The sequence below is a fragment of the Triticum dicoccoides genome, chromosome 2B (genome assembly GCF_002162155.2).
Source record: "Triticum dicoccoides isolate Atlit2015 ecotype Zavitan chromosome 2B, WEW_v2.0, whole genome shotgun sequence".
In the NCBI taxonomy this organism is placed as follows: domain Eukaryota; kingdom Viridiplantae; phylum Streptophyta; class Magnoliopsida; order Poales; family Poaceae; genus Triticum; species Triticum dicoccoides.
In genome coordinates this window covers 309,475,723-309,483,013 of record NC_041383.1, presented here as the reverse complement: position 1 = coordinate 309,483,013, position 7,291 = coordinate 309,475,723, and the positions used below count along the sequence as shown (strand labels likewise).

The window sequence follows — 7,291 nt, the reverse complement described above, 5'->3', positions numbered from 1 at the left end:
GACATTTTTTTGTACAGTTATGATTTATGTGGTCTCTTTGGTATCGTCAAAAGATAATTGCCAGGATGATTTGTGGCTTCATTCTTTATATTCTCAAGAAGGATCATCGGTGGGGTGATCTTGTGATGGAAGACTCTTGCGTTCCTTTCATTCCATATTGTCCACAATGCGAGCATTGTGAGCAAGGCCATGGCCTTTCTATTTGGGACGGAGTCACCGGACATGCCAATCCACCAGTCCACAGAACAATATCTTCAAACAGGCCGGATAAGATATAGTACAAATAGGTGCAGAAGGCCAAAATACTATTTTACATAAACTACAGCTTATGCAGCATAGGATGAACAAGGAAGTTGCAGGTACATATACACCAGAGAGAAAAATGTCTCCAATCCCATGTCTCAGCGGATTTGTAAACCTCGGCCATTCAAAACCGAAGGTTTCCAAATCTTGACTCATGAGCAACCCACGGCGGCTATAAATATACTCCCTCCGTCCCAAAATAAAGTGTCTCGAGTTTAGTACAACTTTGTACTAAAGCTAATACAAAGTTGACACTTATTTTGGGACGGAGGGAGTACATGGTTCCACCTTCCTCTTGCATGCACCATTTCCAAAACTTGGTGTTGCATCCCCATACCACAAATGGCTCTTCCACTTCATTGTCATCTCACATCTATGTTTTTTCTGCTGCCTTTCCTCTCCATGGTGTTTGTAGATGCAAACTTCACCGTGTCAGAAGCGGCATATTACCCCAAATCTGATACAAAAGGGATCGAAAGTAAGTATTGCATATGAGATATGCTGCTAAAACTGTGGAGGTCCCATCTTGTCAAAAAAGAAAATACTACTACTTGTTTCTGACGAATACTTTCAGATGGAGCATGTGAGTGGCACATTTCAGGCAACACTTAACAACTTCGATGTTTCTGCATCGGCAAGCCTCTACAGGAATGGGGTAGGTTGCAACGTGCCAACGCATGCTATCGGATCCATCTGTGGCGGTGCCCCAGGTTGCGTAAATCATAACACCATTTTTCTGTTCCGGGTACGAATGCCAATATCCAACAGGTGAGGTGCATAGATCCTTACTGCTGTGCAAATGGTGTTACAATCGTAATCACTTACTCAGGGTTGAGTGACGGCTCTAATTTCATCCTCAGCCTATGGCTCAGAGTGCGGATGGTGGTGAAGCGCTGCTTGCCCTTGGTCGTGTTGGAACTGAGTACAGGAGGTGCGTGAATACAAGAAACCTGCCTAAAATTATTGCATGCACGACACTTGGTTGCTTTCATCAGATGGCAAAAGGAAAAAAAAAAGAGGCAAAACTGGAAAGTACGCTAGTTCTGATCTTGAAAATGAGTTAACAACAAAACTGACATGTTGCAGCTTCGTTGTTATCTCTCTGCTACAGGGTTTCTTGTAGCTACCAAGATAAGAACATTGTCTTCAAGATTACTGAAGGCAGCAATTTCCCCTACTACCTAGAACTAGCTGACTACCCGTGCGTTGCTACGGAGCAGCACAACAATGTTTTATTGTTGTATCTGTCCCGCTTCACTGGTTCTATGTTTTCTTGACACACATCTTATTTCTCATCCCACCAATAACCAGACAAACATTGATCTTCCTTCACTGGTCCGCCACTTCGCTCTAGCTTTGATGTCCTGGTTTAACTTCACTTGATATAGCTCCATTGAGATGATAAGCTAACACTTACGATGTTTGTCATTTGTTCTTTTATGGATAGCGCTCATGTGTATGTGTGTTTTCATGAGAATTTTTTACTGACCAGGCCATTAAAATAAATGCTTCCTGTGTTTTCCCTCTTTCATTCTCACCAAGCATCACAAAATTCTCAGAATAAGTGAATTCATCATTGTGCTCACTTGTGCTCCTGGTTAGCTAAGACCCTAAATGTACTTCCAGTCTGAATGGCAGGCCCAGTGAAATTTAGTCCTAATGGTTTTTAGTCTGAACTAGTAAAAATGCCCGTGCGTTGCAACGGTAGATACAAAAGTTACACTCTGATCAAATAAGTATGACTCAATCAGCATCCTTTATTTTAACGCGGTGGCTCATCATTTTGCCACTTACCTTTCTTCCGACTCTCGCTGATGATGGACGTGATGTCCACATGATCACAATGCATTCAACATGGTAAATCCCAACACAATGAGCTTGCCACCGCATGACACACTTGTCATTGTGTAGCGCAAGAAAATATTTAAAACATTTAAAATAAATCTCATCTACCACGAACTACTCCCGACGCCTAGACATATAAAGACTTTCCAAAAACTGATCAAAACCTAGACATAAAAGACTTCTAAAACGGCAAAAAGTTTTTGAATTGACAAACATTTTTTCTAAATAATTGGGCATTTTTTAAAATTCGTAAACATTTGTTTGGTTTAGACGAACATTTATTGAACACATGAATATTTTTTAAATTCCTGAATATTTTTTGAATCGATGGTTTTTTTAAATTAGTGAAAAATTGAAATTCGCGGAAAACTTGATTTTTTTGAGAATTTTCTAAAATTTCATGGATATTTTTTTAGATTCTCTAATATGTTTTGTATACATGATCATTTTTTCAAAATCAAGAACATGGTTTTATTTCCCGACAATTGTTTTCTAAATTGTATTTTTTTTATAATTTTCCAAAATCTTTGTAAAATTACCAACATTTTTTGAAACCACAAATTTTTTTAAGATTCGTAGACATTTTATGATTTCTCGACCTTTTTTTTCCAAAACTCGCAACTTTTTAGATTTTGTCAATCTCGAATTAATTCAAAAAAAGAGTAAAAAAACAGAAATAAGAAAAGAAAAGACAAAAAACGAAATGAAGAAAAATAGAGATGCCGCGCCCCGCGGACCGGCCCATGAAGACATTCAGGCGGGATGAGGTGGGTGAGAAAAAGGAGTTGGAATAAACGGTGGAAGCAGGGTTCGAACCCTGGTCTTCCGAGTGGGGAAAACATGCTGTTGCCACTACGCCACCAGCTAATATGTGAGGAAGGCTGGGTATCGTACTTATAAAACACTTACAGCGACGGCGTCTTAACAAAAAAACGAATCGTTTTCTTCACTTATGGATGGCATAGCGGGTAATATATAGCAACTTCGAGGGTAATGTTTTAGACGGACGAGCAGAAGCAATACTTGGTTTATTAGTATATATATATATATATATATATATAAGTATATAAGTATATAAGTAGAGAAGTAGAGAGTAGAGATAGAGAAGTATGGGCTGGCAGCTCTTTGTTTCCCTCTATCTAGTGGTTCATATGCACAACAGAGCAACAACGAGCTAGTGACTAATCACTGTCCTCATCTTTACATTTCAGAACTTGTACACCTGATAGATTTGTTATGCCTTGTGCTAATTTCTGACCTAGCTACTGAATGTAAACTATCCCTTGTGTTAGTTCCCCACCTAGCTACAGAATGTACATTCTACTTGGTTCCTATTACTCATTTTATTTCTGATCACGGCGATTCACATGTATACCCTTGTAGAAAGAATAACAAACCCAATTACTTCTATCACAGGTGAGATAGTAAAGGTGATCAAGTATACCTTCCCTCTACTCTACGACAAGCTCCGTCTCTAGCAGGCCCCTACTTTGAGTTAAACTCTGATGCTTATGCGCTGAGTATAGTAAACCAAACCGAAAGGAAGGCATATCAAGTTGGAAGTTGGAACCAGCAGTTTCACCTAAAAAGGTAGAACTATTATTCAATAAAAAAACAACCTCGAGAAATTTCAGAAAATGTAAATTAATTCATCACTTTCTTTTTTAGAACTGTAACAAGGGCACAAGGCAATACCATTAAAACATTTCTTAATTACCATGTCAAACCCTCCTACTAAACATAAAATAACATGCCAGTCTGAGGCACGATGAACCAAAATCCAACTACAATATAAAAGTTTAGGGAATATTGCATGGAGGTAATAATGAGCTATATATAAAATAAAAATGAAAAGTAAGGCCATGTCCAACGTAAGTCGTACCTGCAATTTTGCTAACTTGCGGGATGCCTTATTACTTTTGAGCTTCCTCATATAGAATTCAAGCAGTTTGGCCTTGAGGACTCACATAGTTCCGGAACTGATTGTATGACATGGACATGGACAATATAAGACTTGAGAATCACAATAGAAAATCAGACCTAATTTGGCAACATCACAACAATAAAATATCAGAAATAAGTAAATGTCAAATTGTGTTCCAAAACAGTACAAAAAGTAGAAGAGGAACTTATACTTTTCCCAATATTTGATAAATCTAGGCTCACTGATTTCTTCTTTTATTATAAAGCTCGGGATTGTAAATCTGCACGCAGAGTACAAGCAAGGAAAATCATGCTCAAGATGCTCACCCTACAGCTGATTGGAGCAATGAGGTAGTGAAAAGGGGAATGGAAGATCAAAAAAGAATTGCACCAATATCATGCATGTACTGGCCATAACTAATAACCACCATGTAACCATGCGGCATTTTTCCAATCATTAAACACACCATCAATCGGGCAAAATTTGCATCTCATAATCTGTAAAAAATGCATAGCACATTTTTACCTAATAAGTAGTAATAATATCGTATCTTCGGAAAAATCATAAGGAGTAAAAATACAGTAAATTAGTAGAGCAGAATGAAGGGTATCAGTTTATACCTACTGCATATCACGACATAGTTACTACTGATAGTATGACAATACCTGACACATTTCGGTCACAATAATCCTCAAGAAAGGCTGCCCATCACCCTGCCATCATAAGCCACAAGAAATATTCGTTCTTACTCCACCTATTTGTGCCAAATCATCATAAGTAGTAAAAATATAGTAAATTAGTAGAGCAGAATGAAAGGGTATCAGTTTATACCTACTGCATATCACAACATAGTTACTACTGATAGTATGACAATACCTGACACATTTCTTCGAAGTTCTGCCAACAATCAGTCACTTCGGTCACAATAATCCTCAAGAAAGGCTGCCCATCACCCTGCCATCATAAGCCACAAGAAATATTCGTTCTTATTCCACCTATTTGTGCCAAATCTGTTCCAAAGATGAATGGACCACCTCAATCTGTATACAAGTATACATGGCATAAACAGAATACTATAATATTTGAACTGGACTGCCATGACAAAGTAGTTTGTAAATTATAGAATTGAACTAACAAGTTAAAGATAACAGCTGAGGTCGAAACTGACCCCGGTATGGAGACTATGACTCTAGCTGAGATTGTGGCACCGTCCAAGAGGAAGCCATCAACATGCCAGCCGGGCAGATCTTGGTCAGGTACCGGGAGATGCTGCTGCCATGGCTCGCGCTCGCCTTGGCACTGGCATCGCCGCAGTAGCCTGCATGAGCCCGTGTTGCAGGGGCTGCTGATGTTCTCTTCCTCCCCCGGTTCCTCCTGACACTGATGACGCTGTGGGTTCCGCCGGCACCAACGAGAAGGGCACGTCGGCAAGAACCGGCTGTGCAACCTTGTAAGTTCACTGGACATGTGCACCCATGGTCAATCAAGATGTATTACAAACATCTGTCGCACTCGTCAAATCATAGTAGAAGATATCAAACTCATCAAATCATGAACAAAATCCACTTACATAAACTTGTACAGGATGTGAAAGCATGCACTTATGCAGTTTGTCAAGAATCGCATCCAGCGCCTGCCAGTGGGGCACCCACATTTGTCCTTGGGTCCTTGCCATCCCTACTTCCACAGGAAAAAACAGAAATAGGAGGAGACCGACAAAAGAAAAAACAGAGAAATTGAACCTGACACCAGGAGCCGCTTCACACTCCATGCGCTGGCAGCATCGCTCAGTGGCGAAGCTAGCATGAGATTACGCCTAGGGCTAAGCTAGCTTGAGTGATACACTCTAGTGGTTTTATATGTTGTGTATAAAAAGGAATTACAAAGGATATTGGTATTACGCCTAGGGCTATAGCCCCAACTGCCCTAGGCTTGTCTCCGCCACTGGCATCGCTCCTCCCAGTCCCAGCAATCTGAAAAAGAGCAGAACTCACGTTACACCGACGAAATAAAATTTGGCGCAAAACGAATACATCGACACCTTTCATGACTTGATCCAACGCTTCTTGGGCGGCTTGGTCTGCTCCTCCCTGCCACTGCTGTCGCTTCAGCTTGCGCCGGGGGAGGTTAGAGGTGGAGGACCCGTACATGCCGCTGCAGTGCTGGAGGCAGGGCGGCGACGAGGGGAAAAATCATCCACGAGAAGGCGAGAGGATGCGGCACAACGCATTGGTGGGGATGCCGAGGGCAGCGCTACGAGTTAACGTGATTCCCGCATCCTCCAACATGCGGGTAGTTCCTCTCCGGCGATAGCGACCGCGGCATGGCTGTTGCTGCCCTCGCTCTCTTGGACGCCCCCCTCGCCGTCGGCGACCCCAACATCCATGATCCAGCAGAGGAAGGATCTAGCATGCTCGACGCCGCGGCGGACCAGCACGACCTCCCAGTCCTTGCGCAGATGGTGATGGCGGTATCCCAGGCGACCAGTGTGGGTGAAGGACGATGCGCATAGGCGGCGGCAGCGGCGAGTTTTCTGTTGAGACAGATGGGATCAAGAATGAGAGGTCTAGGGGAGATCGGGCCTAGGACGTGGGTCGCGGTTCTCATTTCAGTTTTTTTTTTCGAGAAAACGCAAATGGCTTTTGCGTTTCATTGCATTGGAAAGAGAGGGAATTTACATCCTCCGAGGAGGCAGGTTTTACATAGCCGTCAGGGGCTCAGTGGACATCCCACGATGATGGCAAAACGACCTGAGCCCTTGAGCTCCGGCCTTTGCCCAACATCTGGCCTCGTCCTTGATCGAGTCAACAAGCTCATTGAGCGAGGGGCTAACATGGTCAAAAACGCAAGCGTTCCTATGCTTCCAGGTCATCCACGGCACCAAGAGCGCCACGGATTTCAGCGCCTTGCGTTGAGTGGGTGGCGTGAACTCCTTCGCGCGCAGCCACCAGTCCATGAGCGAATCGCCGTGCTCGGGCGTCGGTGCCGGCAAACGCAGCCAGGATAGGACCTCATGCCATGTCTGCCTGGTAAATGGACAGGTGAGCATCAGGTGCCTGATCGTCTCCGGTTCCTGGTCACACAGCAAGCACCGAGGGTGGTGCTGCAGGCCGCAGCGCGCGAGGTTTTTTTCAAAGCGGAGATGGGAGCGTGGGCTGGTTTTCCGGTTTCCTCGTCCTCGTGCGTGCGGGATGGACTATTTTTTTTACTGCGCTTGAT

The 7,291-nt window shown here is 42.9% G+C and overlaps 1 protein-coding gene and 1 pseudogene across 6 annotated transcripts in view; one reads left to right on the top strand and one right to left on the bottom strand.

Annotated features, from left to right (window-relative positions):
• Window positions 1-223: 223 nt before the first annotated feature.
• The window catches only part of LOC119363588 (protein FAR1-RELATED SEQUENCE 5-like), a 12,118-nt gene continuing 5,050 nt past the window's right edge, over window positions 224-7,291 (bottom strand). Inside the window, exons 7-14 of one of the 6 annotated variants that reach the window (XM_037628962.1) lie at window positions 6,114-6,605; window positions 5,643-6,045; window positions 5,241-5,531; window positions 4,949-5,026; window positions 4,738-4,826; window positions 4,399-4,569; window positions 4,031-4,188; window positions 224-760 (exon numbers count right to left, since the gene is read on the bottom strand). The gene's annotated coding sequence lies outside the window, so the exon portion shown is untranslated. Of the gene's footprint in view, window positions 761-4,030; window positions 4,189-4,398; window positions 4,570-4,737; window positions 4,827-4,948; window positions 5,083-5,240; window positions 5,532-5,642; window positions 6,046-6,113; window positions 6,606-7,291 lie in introns of all 6 variants that reach the window. The other 5 variants (XM_037628964.1, XM_037628963.1, XM_037628967.1 and 2 more) reach the window with 5 other exon arrangements.
• Window positions 621-7,291, top strand: part of LOC119360855 — a 7,453-nt pseudogene continuing 782 nt past the window's right edge.